General features: G+C 41.9%; 1 protein-coding gene across 9 annotated transcripts in view; it reads left to right on the plus strand.

Annotated features, from left to right (window-relative positions):
- zbtb20 (zinc finger and BTB domain containing 20) overlaps positions 1–22,989 on the plus strand; it is a 355,462-nt gene that overhangs the window by 294,701 nt on the left and 37,772 nt on the right. For 6 of the 9 annotated variants that reach the window (XM_068040588.1, XM_068040587.1, XM_068040591.1 and 3 more), the window contains 2 exons: positions 18,851–18,995; positions 21,137–21,248. The exons of 1 other annotated variant lie outside the window; for it this stretch is intronic. The gene's annotated coding sequence lies outside the window, so the exon portion shown is untranslated. The remainder of the gene's footprint in view (positions 1–18,850; positions 18,996–21,136; positions 21,249–22,989) is intronic. 2 more of the 9 variants (XM_068040585.1, XM_068040589.1) reach the window with 1 other exon arrangement.

A 22,989-nucleotide genomic window follows, 5' to 3' on the forward strand; every position in this document is an offset into this window, starting at 1 on the left:
CCTGGGTTGTAGCTTCACCAGGCTGACACCTCATTTTTAGGTATGCCTGGTGTTGCTCCTGACATGCCCTCCTGCACTCTTCATTGAACCAGGGATGATGCCCCGGCTTGATGGTAATGGTAGAGTGGGGCATATGTCGGGCCATGAGATTACAGATTTTGGTTGAATACAATTCGGCTGCTGCTGTTGGCCCACATCGCCTCATGGATGCCCAGTTTTGCATTGCTAGATCTGTTCGAAATCTGTCCCATTTAGCACGGTGGTAGTGCAACACAACGCGATGGTGGGTACCCTCAGTGTGAAGACAGGACTTCACCTGCACAAGGACTGTGTGGTGGTCACTCCTGTCATGGACAGATGCATCTGTGACAGGTAGATTGGTGAGGACGAGGTCAAGTAGGTTTTTCCCTCTTGTTGCTTCCCTCACCACCTGCCGCAGACCCGGTCCAGCAGCTATGTCCTTTAAGACTCAGCCAGCTCGGTCAGCAGTGGTGCTACCGAGCCACTCTTGGTGGTGGACTTTGAAGTCCCCCACCCAGAGTACATTCTATGCCCTTGCTACCCTCAGTGCTTCTTCCAATTGTTGTTCAACATGGAGAAGCACTGATTCATCAGCTGAGGGGGGGGGGGGGGGCAGTAGGTAGTAATCAGTGGGAGGTTTCCTTGCCCTTGATGCCATGAGACTTCATGGAGTCCAGATTCAATGTTGAGGACTCCCAGGGCAACTCCCTCCTGACTGTGCCGCCACCTCTGGTGGGTCTGTGCTGCCGGTGGGACAGGACATACCCGGGAATGGTGATAATGGTGTCTGGGACATTGTCTGCAAGGTATGATTCCGAGAGTATAGCTTTGTGAAGCTGTTGCTTAACTAGTCTGTGGGACAGCTCTCCCAATTTTGGCACAAGCCCCCAGATGATGATAGGAGAGCTTTGCAGGGTTGACAGGGCTGGGTTTCCGGTGCCTAGGTCGATGATGAGTGGTCAGTCCGGTTTCATTCCTTCTCTTAGACTTTGTAGCGGTTTAATACAACTAAGTCTCTTGCTAGGCCATTTCAGAGGGCATTTAAAAGTCAACCACATTGCTGTAGATCTGGAGTCACATGTAGGCCAGACCAGGTAAGGATGTCAGATTTCCTTCCCTAAAGGACATTAATGAATCAGATGGATTTTTACAACCATCAATAATGGTTTCATGATCACCACTAGACTAGCTTTTAAATTCCAGATTTTTTATTTTCTTTCTTTTGGGCCTCCTTATCTCGAGAGACAATGGGTAAGCGCCTGGAGGTGGTCAGTGGTTTGTGAAGCAGCGCCTGGAGTGGCTATAAAGGCCAATTCTGGAGTGACAGGCTCTTCCACAGGTGCTGCAGAGAAATTTGTTTGTCGGGGCTGTTGCACAGTTGGCTCTCCCCTTGCGCCTCTGTCTTTTTTCCTGCCAACTACTAAGTCTCTTCTGTCTTTTTTCCTGCCAACTACTAAGTCTCTTCGACTCGCCACAATTTAGCCCTGTCTTTATGGCTGCCCGCCAGCTCTGGCGAATGCTGGCAACTGACTCCCACGACATGTGATCAATGTCACACGATTTCATGTCGCGTTTGCAGACGTCTTTATAGCGGAGACATGGACGGCCGGTGGGTCTGATACCAGTGGTGAGCTCGCTGTACAATGTGTGTTTGGGGATCCTACCATCTTCCATGCGGCTCACATGGCCAAGCCATCTCAAGCGCCGCTGACTCAGTAGTGTGTATAAGCTGGGGGTGTTGGCCGCTTCAAGGACTTCTTGAATTCAAATTCCACCAACTGCCTCGGGCTCTGGGTTACTTGTCTAGTGACATTACCACTACGCCACTGCTTCCCCTTTTGTATTTTGGCCTTCAGGATCTTAGAACTTGTTACAATATTTTATTACTTTGGATATTACTAGTTTTAAAATTTGTACCGCTCGACTAAAATATATGAGAGATTTCCTGGTATATACAGGCTTCACGAAAGAAAGGTAATGTTCTCAGTGCAGAAATTAATTAGGTCTAGCTGATTAATGAAGTAAGGCTAGGAAGTGAGGTTGTGCTTAAATGATAACTGGCTGACCTTAATTTTGCTAATGATGCTGTCTTCTTGGCAACACAGATCAGAGAAACCTGCAGCATAGAAGGAGGCCAGTTGGCCCTCCGTGCCTGTGCTGGCTCTTTGAAAGGGCAGTGGTGCTTAGTCACACATTCCTGCTTTTTGTCCATAACCCTATAAGTTTCTCATTCTCAGTACCTGTCCAACTCACTTTTTAAAATTATTTATGGAATCAGCTTCCAGCACCTTTTCAGGTAGAACATTCCAGATCCCAACAGCTCTCTTGAGTGGAAACATTTCTCCTCATCTCCCCTCTAGATCTTTTGCCAATGATTTTGAACCTATGACCTCTGATTATTGACCCACTCACCAGAGGAAATATTTTTTCTCTACATTATCAAAATCTGTCATCTTCTTGAGAACCTCTATTAGATCACCTCTTGACCTTATCTCTTCCAAAGAGAACAGAACTAACTTTTCCAACCTTTCCTCATAACTGAAGTCCCTTATCCCTGGTAACATCCTGATAAACCTCCTGTGCAGCCTTTCTAAAGCCTTTACATCTTTCCTAAAGTGGGCTTCCCAGTATTTCACACAGTACTCTAGCTGAGGCCGAATGAGTGCTATATAAAATTCTAGCATGATCTCTTTGCTTTTATTTTCTATTCTTCCATTTATAAACCCAAGTTCATTTTATTTATTTTTTATTCAGAGATACAGCACTGAAACAGGCCCTTCGGCCCACCGAGTCTGTGCCGACCAACAACCACCCATTTATACTAATCCTACATTAATCCCATATTCCCTACCACATCCCCACCAATCTCCTACCACCTACCTACACTAGGGGCAATTTTACAACGGCCAATTTACCTATCAACCTGCAAGTCTTTGGCTGTGGGAGGAAACCGGAGCACCCGGCGGAAACCCACGCGATCACAGGGAGAACTTGCAAACTCCACACAAGCAGTATCCAGAACTGAACCCGGGTCCCTGGAGCTGTGAGGCTGCGGTGCTCACCACTGTGCCACTGTGCTGCCCCTAAAAATTGGATTAGGCTAATGCACTGCAGGTGCTGGCAAGTCACTGCACTGGGCCACAACAATCCCATTTTCCCATTTTCAGAAAATCAGGGTTTTTATGTTCACAGGAACTTCCCTTTTATTTTGGATTTTACTATGCAGCATTGATTGTAAATTCAGTGAAGATGATTCCTGTCACTCAACATTTTAATTTTTAAAAGAAATGATCCGCAATTTCACTGCCTCTTCCTTCATATTTGGCACAGTGGTAGTTTCAACAACACGCTGTGCTGAAGAAGTCTTGATTTCTGTCCATATACTTTTCTAACTGCCTTATCAACTTGTTCTTCCACCTTTAAGGATTTCTGTATATGGACACCAAGGTCTCTCTGCTGACCTATACTTTTCAAAATCATGCTATTTATAGTATACTGTCTTTCCCTATTAGTCCTCTCAAAGTATACCACTTCACATTTCTCCACACTGAAGTCTATCTGCCATGCTCTGCCCTTTTCACGATCCTGTCTATGTCATCTTGAAGCCTATAACTATCCTCATCACTATCTATACCTTGCCAAGTTTAGTATCATCTGCAAACTTTGTAATGTCGCTCCCTACACCCTAGTCGAGGTTGTTTATAAAAATTGAAAAGAGTAATGGACCCAAAACCGACCCTTGGGGAACACCACTGCAAAACATTGACCAGTCTAAAACAGCTTCTATCCACCAGCATTCATGAATGATGATGGAAATGTAAACTAAGAGAATGAACAGTAGATAGAATAGTAATACCATTGATTTAAAGCAAGACTGAAAATGTGGTGGCAATCATTTCATGACAGAAGGCCAAAACTACAGAGAATCCAAAGTTGTAAGAGTGTTGTGAATTGTGACAAGTAGCTATAATGGTCAAGGATTTAGATAGAATATACAAATACAAAGGCTTTAGCGTTAAACCCAATTCTAATTCCCTCCATTTACAAAAAATAATTCAAAGTTAAGGTTAAACCTTCTAAAACCGATATGCTTCCATGTCAGCATACTGCAGATTTGGGGTGGCACATGCACTTACTTTTCCTGTTTGCTGCAGGAAGCACTTTATCGTCTTTCTCAACCACTAAGCAGTAACTATGTAGAGCTTGTTGCCTGCATCACTTACAGACAAGTGGATAAAAAAGGTAGCACAAGTGCTAATGCTGCTATTAATTCATCCCTATTCCTTTTAGCATAACACTTTTTGAAGGCAGTTGGAAATTTTTAATATTTACCCGAAAGTATTTTCTTTGTCACATGCAAAATTCTTTTGGGAAATAAGTTGACGTTTTCCAATTACAGATTATTGTTTCATTTTGGACCCAAAAAAATCACACATTCACAAGCAGATTTTTTATTTCAAATTCAGGAATAAATGAAATCTGAAAATCAGAAGGGCTGGACATCAGTATCAAAGATAAGATCCAAATTTATAATTGCTCTGCTGAAAAAGGGGCTCATATTGCCCATAAAAATTGATTTGAAAATTACTCACCAAGGTTCTGAGTGTGCTTGGAAAATGTATTTTAGAAGCTCTTTAACCCTCACGCTTGGTCATATTAAGAATGGGCAATGTGAGGTCCATTTTCATCTGGATTGTTTGATCACTATGCTATTTTGAAATGGTCTTGCCACTTTATAACACATATATGAATTGAAACAAGCCAATGGACTCAACAGGATTTTACAAGTTGAAGCTTTCCTTATTGTTGATCCAGCTGTTTTTTTTGGGAATATACATGTTGTTTGAGCAGGGTTTCAGCTACATCCAGCAACAATAATTGTTGTTGTGTATCTGACTTTTGTTTGTTTGCATGATTACATTCTTTATGACTGAGATGGTGGCTGCCCCATTGGTAATAACAAAAAAGAAAAAAATTTTGAATGAGGTCTACATTTGAAACATTAATCTGTCTCCTTTTTTCAAATGCCAACAGGCCAACTGTGTGCAGCATTTTCTGTTTTTATTTCACATTGCTACATTAGTGTTCTGATAGCAGTATATTTAATGCTTGCACTCAGTGCTCTGACAAGGAAATAGATGGGGTAGAGGTCCTTGTTTATATTTCAAACAGGAAGGCCTTGCACCCACCCATGTATCGTGTCTCACAGCACTAGTGGGGAAGCAATGTCTTGTTTTGTCTGTTTTTAAATGCTGTTTTGTTACTCATAACTCAAAAATGTTTTGCCAGTCTTTATAACTAAACTTAATAAGTGTTTTGGCACAGGTTTGTTTTTGAAAAACGTGCTTTCTCTCTCTCTCCTCCTTTGCCAACATAGCTTGCTTTTAGGTTTACCAACTCTGGAGTTATTTGTGGATGTTTGATCACATGTTCTGACCATGTGACATCTGCACGTTATTGAATTTACCTAAAAAGGTTGTGGGTTCCGTATAGTTGAGTAGCTTTGCTCGTGGTTGTGCATCTGCAGCTGTTGTGTAAAAAGCTCCACGACCCAGGGGCTACCATTAACAGGCAAAGAAATTAACTCAGGGTGTAAAGATGGAAGAGGGGCTTGCAGAGGCGAAGCTAGAGGTGGAAGAAAATTTCTTTCTACCAGTAACTAATAACTCACGAAAATTGTACAGATAGCTAACAGTAATACTGTTATTACTCCAATTTCCCTCGGACCCAACAGTAATATAACCCATTGATAGTATATATATAATTTGTAGTAATAGGTGATAACAGCTCGATAGTAGTCATTCTATAATCTGCTGATATTCACCCGGAAACTAAAGCCGGCATCCTCCTGTGCTACACAAGGTGTAATCAGGCTCCCCAGTCAGTCACTTTTAATAGGCTCGATCTCTCTCTCATCTCCTTGGACTCTGGTTTGGTCTTGGGTTCCGTGTGAAGGTGATACTCTGAACAGGGAGCCTCAATCAGAGCCAATCTGTACTTGGATGTCATATATCAAAACAGGCCAACACAGACCAATCTGAGCTGAATAGAGAGATTGCACTAAGGGTACTGGGCTCAGTGTTTGGAACGCTTCGCACAGGGCTCATCGTCCTAAACTTCTCAGACTTTGACCTCTTGTTTCGCATTTACCTACCAGTAGAAACAGTCTTTATTATTTACCCACAGTAAGGTCTTCAGGTTTCATTCAAGCCTTGATAGGCTGCTTCTTTCTCAGCACCATTCCCATCAACCACTTTGCTGCTTCTTGCAGCTCTTCAAAACGTGCTGGTCTTCATACCCATCCCATTCTCCAGTCTGTCTCCCGAGCCCATTTCCCAAACTCTGCCTTTTCCCCCAACATGCATTCCCTCGTTTCCCTACTTCCACTTGTCTTACTTAAGCCATCGAGCCTGCTCTGCCATTCAATACGATCATAGCTGATCATCCACTTCAATGCCTTTTTTCCACACTATCCCCATATCCCTTTATGTCATTGGTATTTAGAAATCTGTCAATCTCTTGCTTTAAACATACTCAATGACTGAACTTCCACAGCCCTCTGAATAAAGAAATTTCTCTTCATCTCAGTACTAAGTGGCTTCCCCCTTATTTTGAAATTGTGTCCCCTGGTTCTAGACTCCTCAGCGAGGGGAAACATCTTACCTGCATCTACCCTGTCTATCCCTTGAAGTATTTTGTAGGTTTCAATGAGATCACCTCTCATTCTTCGAAACTCTAGGGAATACAAGCCCATTTTCCTCAATCTCTCTTCATAGGACAGTACTGCCATCCTGGGAACAAGTCTGGTGCACTCCCTCTATGGCAATAATATCCTTCCTAAGGTAAGGGGTCAAAAACTGCACACATTACTCCAGGTGTGGTCTAACCAAGGTTCTATATAATTGAAGCAAGATTTTGCTAATCCTGTCCTCAAATCCTCTTACAGTAGATGCTAACATACCATTAGCCTTCTTAATTGCTTGCTGCACCTGCTTGTTAGCTTTTAGTGACTTATTGACGAGGACACCCAGGTCCCTTTGTACATCTACAATGTCTTACCATTTAAGAAATACTTTTGCCCATCTATTCCTCCCACCAAAGTGGATAACCTCACATTTTTCCACATTATATTCCATCTGTCATGTTCTTGCCCACTCACTAAGTCTGTCCACATCCCCTTGAAGCCACTTTGCATCTTACTCACAACACACATTTCCACCTAGTTTTCCGTGAACTTGGAAATATTACATTTGGTCCCCACATACAAATCATTGATATATATTGTGAACAGCTGGGGCACAAGTACTGATCTCTGCAGTACCCCACTAGTCACAGCCTGCCAGTGTGAGAATTACCCATTTATTCCTACTCTCTGTTTTCTGCCTGTTAACCAATCCTTAATCCATGCCAATATATTACCTCCTATCTCATGTGCTTTAATTTTTCTAACCAACCTCCTGTGGGGGACTTTATCAAAAGCCTTCTGAAAATCCAAGTATACTACTTCCACTGGCTCCCCTTTATCAATTTTGTTTGCAGCATCCTCAAAAAACTCCAACAGGTTCATCAAACATGATTTCCCATTCATAAATCCATGTTTACTGTGTCCAATCAGATCATTATTATCCAAGTGTCCATTCATCGCAACCTTTAGAATAGATTCTAGCATTTTCCCTACTACTGATGTAAGGCTAACAGGTCTGTAGTTCCCTGTTTTCTCTATCCCTCCCTTAAATAGTGGGGTGGCATTTGCTACCTTCCAATCTGTAGGAACTGCTCCAGAATTTATAAAATTTTGGTAGATGATCAATGCATCCACTATCTCCGTAGCTACCTCTTTCAACACTCTGGGTTGTAGAATATCAGGTCCCAGGGATTTATTAATCTTCAGCCTCATTAATTTCTCCAATACAACCTTCTTACTAATACTAATTTCCTTCAATTCCTCATTCTCCCTAGTTCCTTGAATCTCTAATTCTGGGAGATTTCTTGTATCTTCCTCAATGAAGACAGACACAAAGTAATCATTTAGCTTCTCTGCCATTTCTCTACTCCCCATTATAAATTCTTGTGACTCTGCCTGCCATGGATCCACATTTGTCTTAGACAAACGTTTCCTTTTTACGTACCTATAGAGGCTTTTACAAACCGTTTGTATATTTTTTGCGAGTAATATATCTAATTGTTCTGTTGCTGGATTTAGTTTTTTTCATACAAATATGGACACAAATTCACTTACTCATTAATACGTGCCTTAATAAAGGGGTTATGAGCCATGCCCAATACACTTCGCAGCAGATGCTTTACACTGAAGACGGATTAATAGTTCAAAATGTGAGCTACTGAAATTCTATTTGGTAATAGAGAAATTGAACTTTATAGAGAAAATCCACATTTTTGTATGGGCATTGTATATTCCTTCTCTTTTCTGAACTTTATAATAGTTGTCTTTTTATTTGTCACAAGTTTTAAATGGTGTCCCCCTCCTCCCTCTGAGTGGATGAATTCATGGTATGCCATGCTATGGTACCGAGTCCTTAATTAATCTGAACTTTTCTCTCTGTACTTAGTATTTTGGCAACTAGCAAGTAAGACTGTTAGTGTCTTAAAGCCAAGTTCTGTCGGTATGAATGGTAGGAATTTTAGTCTTAATTATTTAAAAGGATGTCATCAAGTTTTCATCCAGATTCCACTGTGAATATATTTTCTTCAGAGTTATCAACTCCTTTCAGAGAAATCTTATGGGATTTAGCATGTTGTGGGGATTTAACTGGATCTGCAGTATTCAGCTCTTCCGTTAGAATGGGGAAATATTCTGGTAATTAATGTACTGCAGCAGCAGAATTACTTTTCCCTAATGATCTTATGCTTCCTGTGGAGATCAACAAACCAAAAGAACCGAATTTACCAAGCATCCCCAAATAGAAAGAAAAGGACAACATTTCACTATTAGAACTTTGACTTTAACAATCAAACCAAAATAAATTGAGCATGAATTAGCAGACCAATCACGGTCAATATATATATTACAAATTGTAAATTAACTATCAGGTACAACAAAGATAGATCTCACTTTTATACTGGGCAGTTCACTCAGCATATTGTTATAGTCAAGTAAGGAGGGGATGAAGGGCTCCCTTATTTTCCCTCTCCTTGTAGGTGTTTGATTACTTACTTGCTATGATCATAACAAGAACGAATCGGATAGGTTTTCTTGAGCTTAACAAAGAAAGAGGTTAACTTTATTGTACCTACACCGAACTAATGAAAATAATAAAATACGCATTAACTTTCACTCTCTCACACACACGCTAGAGGTTTACACACACACAAATAGGTTACAGAGTGGGGAAAGGTAGATTGGTTGAGTTAGAGGCCATAAAAAAGATATACAGTCTGTGGATTCTGGTGATTCAGCTGGCTTCTAGCTGAATTCAGTGGTCCTGAGGCTTTTAGTTTGAAAAGGTAGAGTCATAGAGTTATACAGCACCGAAACAGGCCCTTTGGCCCAACGAGTCCATGCTGACCATCAACCACCCATTTATACTAATCATACACTAATCCCATTTTTTCCCTCTCACATCTCCACCTTCCCTTAATTCTCCTACCACCTAACTACACTAGGGGCAATTTTTACAATGGCCAATTTACCTATCAACCCGCAAGTCTTTGGCATGTCAATGGGAGAACTTGCAAACTCCGCACAGGCAGTATCCAGAACTGAACCCAGGTTGCTGGAGCTGTGAAGCTGCAGTGCTAGTCACTGCGCCACTGTGCCGTCCTTTGGCTTATGAGCTTTTCTGTGTCTCCCTTTAGAATTTAAATCTTTGATTTCTAGGTCTTCATTCTGATTTTCCTCCCGAACGTGGGTCAGTTTCCTGGGACCGAGGTGATAGGGATTTTGTTTTATGGGAGGAGTCTCTCCTACATCCACATCGTGTAGGGTTAGGGTTGTGCACCCTGGTTTGTCCCTGCAGATTCTTTTAAACACTGTGAGAAGCCTTGTTACGTCTCCCCTCTGTTCTGCATTTGAATAGGAGAGTACGATGTCTAATTTCCCTAACATTTCAGTATTAGCTAACTGGACAGTAGGGGGTTCAATTTGGGAATCCTCAGGGCCTTCCTCTAATTCGTCCTCGCTGTTCCTTTTGCCCTCCTCTTTCCTGACTGCCTGACTGACTTGTGCTTGTTTGTCCCCTTCCCGACTGTGATACCGTTTTAACATATTGATGTAGCACAGCCTTTGCTTTTGCCTATGATCTGGGGTGTCAGTTATGTAATTCACCTGGCTAATTCTCTTTATTACTCTGTACAGGCCACTGCTATATCATTGCTAAAACAGAATCTTGGCTTAAAGAGGGGCAAGAATGGCAGCTCAACATTCCTGGATATAGAGTTTTCAGACGTGGTAGAGAGGGGGATAAAAAAGGAGGGGATGTAGCATTATTAGTTAAGGAATCCATAACAGCTTTGAGGAGGGATGATATGCTAAATGAATCATCAAACGAGGCCCATATGGGTGGAGCTCAGAAATAAAAAAGGGGCAGCCACACTACTAGGAGTGAACTATAGACCCCCAAATAGTGAGGGGGAGATAGAAAAACAAATAAGGCAAATTTCTGAGTGCAAAAACTATCGGTCAATTATAGTTGGGGATTTCAACTACCCCAATATCAACTGGGATACAAACAGTGTGAAGGGCACAGAGGGGACAAAATTCTTGAACTACATTCAAGAGAACTTTATTAGCCAGCACGTCACAAGCCCAACGAGAGGAGGTGCAATTCTAGATTTAGTCTTGGGTAATGAAGCTGGGCAAGTGGATGAAGTAACAGTGGGTGACCATTTTGGAGATAGTGACCAAGATACAGTTAGTTTTAGCATAATCATAGAAAAGGACAAAGGAGTAAAAGTTCTAAATTGGGGGAAGGCAAATTTTACGAAACTGAGAGGTGACCTGGCGAAAGTTGACTGGATGCAGCTACTTGAAGAAAAATCAGTGGCAAACCAGTGGGAGGCATTCAAACGCAAGCACAGTGTAGGCATGTACCCACAAAGATAAAGGGTGGTACTGCCAAATCTAGAGGCCCTGGTTATCTAAAAGCTACAGGATAAGTTAAAGCAGAAAAAGAAAGCTTATGATGATCACAAATATCTTAATACTTTAGAAAGCCTCAAGGAGTATAGAAAGTGCAGAGGTAAAGTAAAATAGGGAATTAGAAAAGCAAAGAGAGGACATGAAAAATTATTGGCAGGTAAAATGAAGGAAAACCCGAAGATGTTTTATCAGTACATTAAGAGGATAACTAAGGAAAGGGTAGGGCCTATCAAAGATGCACCAAGGAACTTGTGCGTGAATGCAGAAGATGTGGGCAGGGTTCTTATGGAGTTTTTTTGTCTCTGTCTTCACAAAGGAGTGGGTTAATGCAGACATTGTAGTTAAAGAGGAGGAGTGTGGAATATTAGATACGATAAGCATAATGAGAGAGGAAGTACTAGAGGGTCTGACATCCTTGAAAGTGGATAAATCGCCAGGGCTAGATGGATTGCATCCCAGGTTGTTAAAGGAAGCCAGGGAGGAAATAGTGGATGTGCTGAGGATCATCTTCAAATCCTGACTCGATAGAGGCGAGGTACCTGACGATTGGAGGTCGGCAAATGTTGTACCATTGATTAAAAAGGGTAGGAGGGATAGGCCAAATAATTATGTCGGTCAGTCAGACCTCGGTGGTGGGTAAATTGTTAGAATCAATTCTGAGGGACAGGATAAACTGCCACTTAGAAAGGCATGGAATAATCAGGGATAGTCAGCATGGATTTGTTAGGGGAAGGTCATGTCTTACTAACTTAATTGAGTTTTTTGAGGAAGTAAGAAGGAGGATTGATGAGAGTAGTGCAATAGATGTGGTCTACATGGATTTTAGTAAAACATTTAACAAGGTCCCACATGGCAGACTGGTCAGAATAGTAAAAGCCCATGGGATACAGGGCAATGTGGCAGATTGGATCCAAAATTGGCTCAGTGAGAGGAAACAAAAGGTAGTAGTCGATGGATGTTTTTGTGAATGGAAAGCTGCTTCCAGTGGCTCAATGTTGGGTCCCTTGCTGTTTGTGGTATATATTAATCATTTGGATTTAAATGCGAGGGGCAAGATTGTGAAATTTGCTGATGACACAAAAATTGGTCGTGTAGTTGATAGTGAAGAGGATAGCCGTAGACTCCAGAATGATATCAATGGTTTGGTTGAGTGGGCGGAAAAGTGGCAAATGGAATTCAATCCAGAGAAGTGTGAGGTAATGCTTTTGAGGAGCGCAACAAAGCGAGGGAATACACAATAAATGGGAGGATATTGAGAGGGGTAGAAGAAGTGAAAGACCTTGGAGTGCATGTCCACAGGTCCCTAAAGGTGGCAGGACATGTAGATAGAATGGTGAAGAAGGTATATGGAATGCTTTCCTTTATTGGCCGACGTATAGAATTCAAAAGCAGACTTGGAATGCTGGAACTGTATAAAGCGCTGGTTCAGCCACAGCTGGAGTATTGCATACAGTTGTGGTCACCACATTACAGGAAGGACATCATTGCTCTGGAGAGAGTATCGAGGAGATTTACAAGAATGTTGCCAGGGCTTGAAAGTTGCAGCTATGAGGAAAGATTGGATAGGCTAGGGTTGTTTTCCTTAGAACAGAGGAGACTGAGGGATGACTTACTTGAGGTATACAAAATTATGTGGGGCCTAGATAGAGTGGACAGGAAGGACCTGTTTCCCTTAGTGGAGAGGTCAGTTATCAGGGGGCACAGATTTAAGGTGATTGGTAGAAGGATTAGAGGGGACAAGAAGAAAACCTTTGTCACCCAGAGGATGGTGAATGTCTGGAATTCACTGCCAGGAACAGTGGTGGAGGCAGAAACCTTCTACTCTTTTAAAAGGTACATGGACGTGCACCTGAAGTGCAGTAACCTGCAAGGCTATGGACCAGGTGCTGGAAGGTGGGATTAGATTGAGTGGCTAGTTTTTTGGGCCGGCACGGACACAACGGGCTGACTGGCCTCCCTTCTGTGCCGTAATTTTTCTATGATTCTATGGAACCGGGCTTTCAAAGGTCCTGTATTGGTAATAGCACTAACACACAGTCTCCAGGCTATCATGTTCTGGCCTTGGCATGTTTATCGACTTGCCTTGTCATAGTTGTCTGGGAGGTTTTTAAGTGTTCCTAAGCCACCGCATGGGCTCTCGTGAGCTGTTTTTGGAACATGGAGAGATAGTCTAACAGAGAAGATTCTTCCCTGTGTCCCAAAAATCTCTCATTGATTAGTTTTAGAGGACCTCTCAGCTCATGTCCATAAATTAATTCAAATAGACTAAAGCCAGTGGACTCATCAGGTGAGTCTCTGGTAGCAAACAGAAGAAATCCTAGCCCTTTGTTCCAGTCATGGGGGTACTCATAGCAGTATGCCCTGGTCATTATATTTGGTGTTACCGCTTCAAAGCCCATTGTGATTGTGGGTGGTAGGCTGAAGACTTTAGTTGGGTTACGCCCAGATTACTCATGACCTTTTGAAAAATACTGGACATGGCAATTTGTGTCCTGAACGGACTTGATCTCAGCAGGCAGCCCATATCGGGTGAAGAATTGTTAGCCCCTCCACCACTACCTTGGCAAAGATAGTTCTTAAAGGGATGGCCTCTGGAAATTGAGTAGCCACATCCATAATGGTGAGAAGATACTGGTAGCCCTTTTTGTTTTTGGCAGGGGTCCCACACAATCTACCAGTACTCTGCTGAATGGTTCCCCAAAAGCCAGTATGGGAATTAGGGGTGCAGGTTTTATTGCAGGTTGAGGCTTCCCCACAACCTGGCACGTGTGGCAAGTTTTACAGAACTCCACCACATCCTTGTGGAGTTGTGGAAGGTGAAAATGCTGTCTTATGCAGGCTTGGGGTTTTCTGACAACGACATGTCCAGCCATTGGAATCTCAGGGGCTAATCTCAGTATTTCCCTATGGTACCTCGGCGGCACCACTATCTGGTGAACCACTGTCCACTCTTTGTCTGTAGGTCTGTGAGGAGGTCTCCACTTTCTCATCAGCATCTCATCCTTTAAATAGTAGCACTCTGGAACTCCCTCTGCTCCAGCTTCAGTTTCAGCAATCTGTGCTAATTTTTTTAACCCTGGGTTGGTTTGCTGAGCCTCGACCAAGGAAGACTTGTTTAACCCATCCTCTGGGTCCTCTAACTTCCCAAAGACAGTTTTAGATAACCAGATAGTAGAGTCATCTGTCTGCAGTGCCAGTTCAGCCTCCTCTGATGGAGCTTGTTTGGCCATGGACAAGGTCACCACACAGTCAAGGAAAATGCGTGGGACCTTTACCTGTTACTGCTCTGTCTCCCTGACCTCTTTCGGTCTCTCTAAAACCACTGGGGAAGCTACCACCTTCGCCCCCACCAGATCAATACCCAGGATCAGGTCAACCCCATCTACAGGTAAACTAGGGACATTCCCAACGATTACCAGTCCTGAAACAAGGTCGCACTCCAGATGCACCGAGTATAAAGGTATGGGCACACGGGCATATACTTTCCTCCGATACTGTTTCCTCTCACTCTAGCATTCAATGCACTCTCTGGGGGAAAGGTCATGCCTTTTCCCAGCAGAAGGATTGGGTGGTCCCCATATCCCTAAGTATCACTAGGAGCTTACTCTGCTCACTCAAGGGGTATCGGGTCACTTTTCTTCTAGACACAAAATCCTGGTATCTCTCAAGGATTTTGTTTAGTTTTCTCGCACTGTCAGCGGTAAGTTTACTGGATTTTACTGCCACAGTTAAAGCCACACCCTAGCCCACTGTGCTTCCCATCAGGGTCCCTTTCCCTGCACTGGTCTGATGTACCCTGACTAAACCTACAGGTTTTCCTGTAACTTCCAGCAGTCAGCTCAAAGGTGACCTGCCTTGTTACAGTGGAAACATACAGGCTTCCACTCATCACTCCTGTCCTCAGCACCTTCCTCTTTGGCCTGAGGAGTGCACCCTGTGTTTCCAGCTCTCCTTTCTCGCTCATGGCTGTTCAATCTCCTATCAGTCTCCCACCTTCTATCCTTTTCAGGACTTTGGAGGTGACTAGGGAAGGGATTTCCTTCGGGCAAGGGCTTGTGAATAAGTGTATAATTATCAGCCAGGATTGCTGCCTGCCTGGCTCATGGAACCTTTTGTTCTTCCACTTCGTTTCTTATGGAAAGGGAAAGCAAGTTTTTGAACTCCTCGAGGAGGATCAACTCTGCGAGGTTTTCATAGGTGGACTCTATCTGAAGTGCCTGTATCCATCAGTTGAAAGTGAGTTGCTTAACCCTTTGGAATTCAATGTAACTTTGTTCTGGCTGCTTTTGGAGAGTTCGGAATTTTTGGCCGTACGCTCCCGGTGCTATCTCATATGTGCCCAGGATAGCATTTTTAGTCATCTCATAATTTGATGAACTCTCATGAGGCAAAAGTGAATAAACCTCATGGGGTCTTCCTGTTAGTTTGCTTTGCAATAACAGTGGCAACTTCAACTGTTTTGCAAGCTTTGTAAATGCTTCCACATCCTCCTCATTGAACTTTGCTATCAACTAGGAGAACTTTAAGAGCTCAGCAGCCAGTCCTGAGCTAGGGGTAACTCCCTCACTAACTGTGCCTTCACTGGGTACATTGGATCTTCCCCTATTCAGTTAGAGCTGCCTTAACTTGAATTCCCTTTCTTGCTTCCATTCCTGGAATTCTCTCCTCTTTTTCGCTCTGGAAAGCTCTTTTTCTTTTTCTTGGAATTCTAATTCTGGTCACCTCTTTTCTAGCTGTATCTCAGCTAATGTTACTCTGTCTGTTTCAGATTCGATACCTGTCTCCGGTTCTTCTGTGTCAATTTTAAAATGGTTGGCCACAAGTTTTAGGATTTCAGGCTTCCTAGCTTTTGGACAGATAGTAATCTCTAACTGCCCAGCTACATTCCTCAACTCTTCAACAGATAAGCTTTTAACCTGGCCCAAGTTACTTCACTCTGTTCTGGGAAGGTACTCGCCTTGAATGTGGACATTTTATTATTCTAGCACTGAAAACCACAAGAAAACCTGTATTGATGTTTTTAAATTCTTGCAAGGGAGCAGTTTGGTTTCCTGCTTCCAATTTCCCATTTGTCTTTAGGTTTGATCCCAGACGTAAGCCCCCAGATTTCTGTTACAGTCAAGTGAGGAGGGGTTTCCCTTTTTTCCTTCTCCTTGTTAGACCACAACAGGTTTAATTCTCAAAGTGCATGTACTGGCCTATTCAGTAGGTGTTTGATTACTTATTTGCTATGATCATAACAAGAACCAATCTGACAGGTTTTCTTGAGTTTAATAAAGAAAGAGCTTAACTTTATTGTACCTAAACCAAACTAATGAAAATAATAAACTGTGCGCCAACATATACTCTTACACACACTAGAGGTTTACACACACACATGTAGGTTACAGAGTTGGGAAAGGTAGATTGGTTGAATTAGAGTCCAGAAAAAAAGGTATACAGTCTGTGGATCTTGGTGATTCAGCTGGCTTCCAGCTGAATTCACTGGTCCTGAGGCCGTGAGTTTGAAGGGATGGATGACTGGTTCGGTGAGTCTCTTGGAGATAGCGATGCGGATGATTTCTCTGTTCCCTTGCCATCCCTCTCTCTGGCAATTGTCTGAGGCTAAACCAGACTGTTCACAATCTTGGTGTCATATTTGACCGTGAGGTGAGCTTCCGACCACACAGAATCATAAAATGGTTAAGCACAGAAGGAGGCCATTCAGGCCATCATGTCCATACTGGCTCTCTGCAGGAGCAACTCAGCTCGTCTCACTCCCCCACCTTTTTCCCATAGCGCTGCAAAAAATTTTCTCTTCAGTTAATTATACAATTCTCTTTTGAAAGCCACAATTGAATCTTCCTCCACCACTCTCTCAGGCAGCGCATTCTAGATCTTAACTACTTGCTGCAAAAAAAAAAGTTCCTCATGTCACCTTTTGCCAATCACCTTAAATTGGTGTCCTCTGGTTCTCAACCCCTCCGCAATGTGAACAGTTTCTCCCTGCCTACTCTCTCTAAAACCACCTATTTCCACCTCTGTCACATCGCCTGAGTCCACCCATGTTTCAGCTCAACTGCTGCTGAAACCCTTAAACACACCTTTTTTACCTAGGATTGACTATTCTAAACCATTCCTGGCCAGCCTTCCACATTCTATCCTTTGAAAACTTGAATTCATCCAAAACTCCGCTGCTCGCGTGCTAACTCACACCAAGTCCCGTTTACCCATCACCCCTGTGTTTGCTCATCTACATTGGCTCCCAGTTAAGCCACGCCTCAATTTTAAAATTTTCATCCTTGTTTTCAAATCCCTCCATGGCCTGGTCCCTCCCTACCTGTGTAATCTTCTCCAGCCCTACAACCCTCCACGATATCTGTGATCTTCGAATTCTGGCCTCTTGAGCATCCCTTAATCTTTCCACTAGTTGTGGCCATGCATTCAATTGCCCAGGCCCTAACCTCCAGAATTCCCTCCCTAAATCTCTCTGCCTCTCTTCTCTTTCTCTTTTAAGATGCTCCTTAAAACCCAACTCTTGGACAAAGCTTTTAGTTACCTGCCCTAATATTTCTTTTTGTGGCTTGGCATCAAAATTTGTTTGATAATGCTCCAGTGAAGCACCTTGGTACATTTTACTACATTAAAGGCACCATATAAATACAAGTTATTGTCATAATGTCATATGTATCCATTTTCAAGCTGTCTGTTGGATGTTTACAATTGTAGTGGCATCTGCAGTATCGCCTTTCATCATCAGAATATTGATAATGATAATTGTCATCAGTTAATTATATCTACCTATCTAGAGGTACTGCAATACCACCATTGATGGGAATATGTAATTAGAACATCCCAAGTTTATATGGGTAATTTTCATTTCCAATGTGGACATAAAAATTACAGTGAAAATATTGAAATATAAAGAAACTGGGGCCGTTCAATTATCCGCCATTCTATCGCCCCACTTCAGCTGAAGACTACACTTGTTCTTAGCTATGTGCAATGCCACAGGAGAGCAATGTGTGTGTTTTGATATAATTATATAATGGCCCGAATTTTGCACAACACTAAAGAGTAAATCAGACTGCAACTTTCAGTGGCCGCACATGCACAGTTAAATGTGGAAATCAGGAAGTTGCTGTCAGAGTTGCCCAACTCCACCAGAAGGTGCGCTATACCACTATCTCACCCAAAGACTTGGCATTGAATCATATTTAAGGATGTGAAGTTACAGTACATACCCCTTAGATACACACTAAACTCCCCAGAAAAAGATATGGCTTGTCCATTCAACTGTAAGACAATTTTTATCAGCATAAGAAGTCTTGATTACTGCCAAACAACTTCTCTTGCACTGAAAATTAACTTTTAAAAATGTAGAGTCTCATTCAATTATTGTAGAAGATATTTTTTTTTAAATACTCATTACTCATTTCTCTCTCTTAATCTCATCTTTCTTTCCCTCTCTTGTTCGCTTTCTGTACACAATTTGACATTGAATTAAATATTCTAACACTTCATGTTTTACACTCTGCGTGTCTCAGTAAGGATTCTTCAGTCTGATTGGTTATGGAGACATGCTGTTGATTGCCCTGTTCACACAGGCCCCAGATCACCTGCTGAGCGTGATGCATTGTTTTTGCCTCTTTAATCACTGCAAGTTCCGATACAAAAGTCCACAGAAAGTCTGTGGGCAAATATAAGTGTAATGAATGGCTAGCCCATTCATTTTTCTTAATTCTTTCACAGGATATGGGCGTCACTGGCAAGGCCAGCATTTGTTGCCCATCCCTGATTGCCCTTGACAACTGAGTGGCTTGATAGGCCATTTCAGAGGGCAGTCGAGAGTCAACCACATTGCTGTGGGTTTGGAGTCACATGTAGACCAGACCAGGTAAGGACGGCAGATTTCCTTCCCTAAAGGACATTAGTGAACCAGATGGGTTTTTGCGATGATGGTTTCATGGCACCATTACTGAGACTAGCTTTCAATTCCAGACTTTAATTAATTAATTGAATCTGAATTTCACCAGCTGCCGTGGTGGGATTTGAACTCACGCCCCCAGTACATTAGCCTGTGCATCTGGATTACTAGTTCAGTGACATTACCACTGTGCCACTGCTTCCCCCTCACTGATCGCAAAGTCTGGGCTAATATTTAAATTTGACACATGGAACAGGTGTTTCATTGGAAAAATCTTTACCTGGAGGTGATTGTTAATTGTATATTATTTGTGTTGAATTGTTTGCAGGTGGTGGGTATTAACTGTATTTTCACATAAATAGATATAAAAGTGTGTAAAGATTGGTTCCAGTTCTATCTTTTACCAGTTGGCTTTCTGGAGTTGAACTGTGATGATCTTATAAGTTTTTTTTCTTGCCACAACATACATTTCACCCAGATGAAGAGAGATAAGGGGAGAAGAGCTTAAGAGAAAGCAGAAGGACTTGTTATGCCACAGGAAATCAGATAATATATTAAATTTGGTACTCGGGGCACATGTTCCATTGAAAATTCATTATAAGTACCTGCAGTATCTATTGCTTCTATAGGTGACACGGTGAGGTATTTTCATTATTAAACCGCCACACACTATGTGACATACAATAGCTGTCATTTACTAGAGTACATGTCAATGGCATTGCTCACATTGAGTCATAGGTGTTATAAGAACTAGAAGGGAAGTTCTGGCAGGTTTTGGGATCTGTGATTACTGGGAGAGGGCTCCTGATTTTAAGGCATTGGAGAGAAAGCTCATAAGATCTGGGACTATTTAGTGTAGTTAGGAGATTAGGGAGAACTGGAAATGCTGTTTCTAAGAACCCGGGGTAGGTGGTGTCACAGGATCTAGAAGTATGGATGGCTGGAGGTCTGATTTGGGAGGGGATTTGGGAGCATTGGTAGTTGCTGAGATATGATGTTGGATGGTGCAGGATAGAACATCCTTGTAAAGGGGAAGATCCCAGAAGAATGGCACCCAAACTGCCATTGATCACTTTTGAGCAATTGGGCATCACACCTTAGAGAAGATTATATTGGCCTTTTAAGGTTGCAGTGCAGATTCACCAGAATGTTACCAGGGACCCAAGGATTAGATTATAAAGAGAAATTACATCAACTAATCTCTGGAACATAGAAGGTTAAGGGGTGATTTGATTGAGGTTTTTAGAATTTTGAAAGGAATAGATGGGGTAATAAGGGACTTTTTTCAGTGGTAGGGGAGGTCTAAGATGAGGCAACATTAACCTTAAAATCAAAGCCAGGCCATTCAGCAGAGAAGCTGGGAAACACTTCTTCACGCAAAGTATGGTAGAAGTGTGGAACACTCACAAAAATCAGTACATTCTAGCTCAATTAATAATTTTAAAATACATTTAAATTCTGAGATCAATAGATTTTTGCTTGCCAAAAAAGGGATATGGAGTCGAGGCAAGTGGTGAAATTAGGATACAGATCAGCCATGATCTCATTGAATGGCAGAATAGGCTCGAGGGGCTGAATGGGCTGACTCCTGTTCCTATATTCTTGTCTTAAAACATATGAGCTTAAATTTTCTGCTTGTTAAAATTAAAGGACAGAAATTTGTGGCCCAGGATACTGCCACTCGCACAATGAGTGCACTATTTGTGAATTAGCTAACCTTTACATTATATAGTATATTTATATAAATTCATCAATTGCCGGAAATGAAAGCTTGGAAATTTGAATCTATTTCAAATTCTTCGAAAAAGTAAAGACATTTTTAAACCGTCGTAAGATGAGATAATCCATCTTCTACCCTTCAAGTCCTGTTGATATACACATTGCATTCTGAAAAATTCTGCAAACTGCACATGCTCAAAATGTATAGATATGTGATTGAATGCCGGTCTCTTAATTGTTATAGGATAAAAATATTAATTCAAAGACCACACTTTTGAGATAAGGCCTAAATAAGCGTAATAAAATATACAAAGTCAATTAACTGAATACATTTAATCATGCAATTGAGAAATATGTCTCTTTTTTCAATTCTCTTTAAACCCTTATTTTAGGTTACTGAGAAATAAAATGACAACTGGAAAATATTTTCAGAAAGCATGAGAAAGTTTTGTGGATCCAGTGACCAGATTGTGCAATACAGGGGCTATATTACAAAGCTTCAAGGTAATTTATCCTGTATATTAAAGTCAGTATAATAGGTATGTGTATAATTATAAGTACCTGTAGTATCTGTTCCTCCTGTCGGTGGTGCAGTGAGAGGTAGTTCCAATGTTAAAGGTGTCACACTGTTATGCACGATAACTGTTACATCTTAGTGAAAGATCGGCGCAGGCTTGGAGGGCCGAATGGCCTGTTCCTGTGCTGTACTGTTCTTTGTTCCTTGTTCCACAGTTATGCAATCTGGATCCAGTTTCTACAAATTGCTTAATTATTTTCTGAAAAATGAGGAGAGTCTGATCAAGCATGTGAGTGCAAGGGGATTAAAGAAGGAAGGTAAACAGAGAGAAGGAGGTCATAGAGAGAGAGAGGGGTTCAAATGTACAAAAATGTCCAACAGGAAAAGACCAGCTGATCCATTAACCTGTCCCATAACATGACTAGTTAGCCACCATGGCTTAGTCTAGCTATATGCCGTTTTTTTTAACTTTAGGCACATGCATGGTTTATTTGTGTTTTAATAAACTTTTGAAAATTTCTTGTTTATCTTCAGTATCGATAGCATTTCCACTCAGCTGAGTTAACCAATTTACCCGATTAAGTCTTCTGTTATTTTGGTAAAACTAGTCCTTTATACAAGCTGGAATTAACTGTAGATTCTTGGTACATATAGTTTTATTGACAACTCCCAACTGAAATTGAATTATATTGTGATCACTGTTTCTTAAATGTTCCCCCACATATGGAGGTCTGATGCTGAGTTCGGCTCACTACTATGTACTAGTTATAGTATATGACCACCCTGGTGACTGAATTAACATGTTAAATATGTTTGTATATTTCTAGGTCCTGTAGGCATAGTGAAGCTAGGGAGGAATTTAAAAAGTAGGACCACAAATGTAGTAATCTCAGGATTTCACCCAGTGACTTGCACTAGTGAACATTGGAATAATAGGATAAAACAGATTAATCTGTGGCTTGCAAAATGGTGCAGGAGGGAAGGCTTCAGATTCCTGGGACATTGGGACCCGTTCAAGGTGGACAGCTTGCACCTGAACAGAGCTGGGACCGATGTCTTCGTGGGGAGGTTAATTACTCCTGTGGGGATGGGTCTAAACTAGTTTGACAAGGGGTGGGCACCAGGATGAATTAGAGAGGAGAAACAAGGTGCACAGAGGATTGGGAGAGGCAAATAGCAGTAGAGTAAAGAACAGTTCAGAAATAAGCTGGATCAGACAGGGAGCAAATTTGAAGTAGTCTAAAAGGAGTTTGGAGTGTATACATGTAAATGCATGGACGGCAGTAAATAAGATTGGTGACACAGGTCACCACATAGGATTATGATATAGTGGCAATAACAGAGACCTAGCTAAAGAAGGGGAGGATTGGACTTAATATTCCTGGCTACAAGCTATTCAGGAAAGACAAAGGAGGGAAATAAAATAGGAGACGAAGTGGCAATGGTGATCAAAGAATCTTAAGCACTGGAGAGGAATGATGTAGTTCAGGAGCCAAAGACAGAGTCTTTTTGGTTAGAATCAGAGAGCAATAGAGGAGTCAATACACTATGGTGTGTACATTATAAGCCACAAAATAGTGGGAAGCAGCTAGATGACCAAATTTGCAGACAAATTACAAAAAGTTGCAAGAACTACGGCAGAGTGATAGTGGATGATTTCAATTATCCTAATATAGACTGGGATCATAACAGCGTGAAGGGCAAAAGGGGGAGGAATTCCTGAAATAA

The sequence above is a fragment of the Heterodontus francisci genome, chromosome 10 (assembly GCF_036365525.1).
Source record: "Heterodontus francisci isolate sHetFra1 chromosome 10, sHetFra1.hap1, whole genome shotgun sequence".
NCBI lineage: Eukaryota > Metazoa > Chordata > Chondrichthyes > Heterodontiformes > Heterodontidae > Heterodontus > Heterodontus francisci.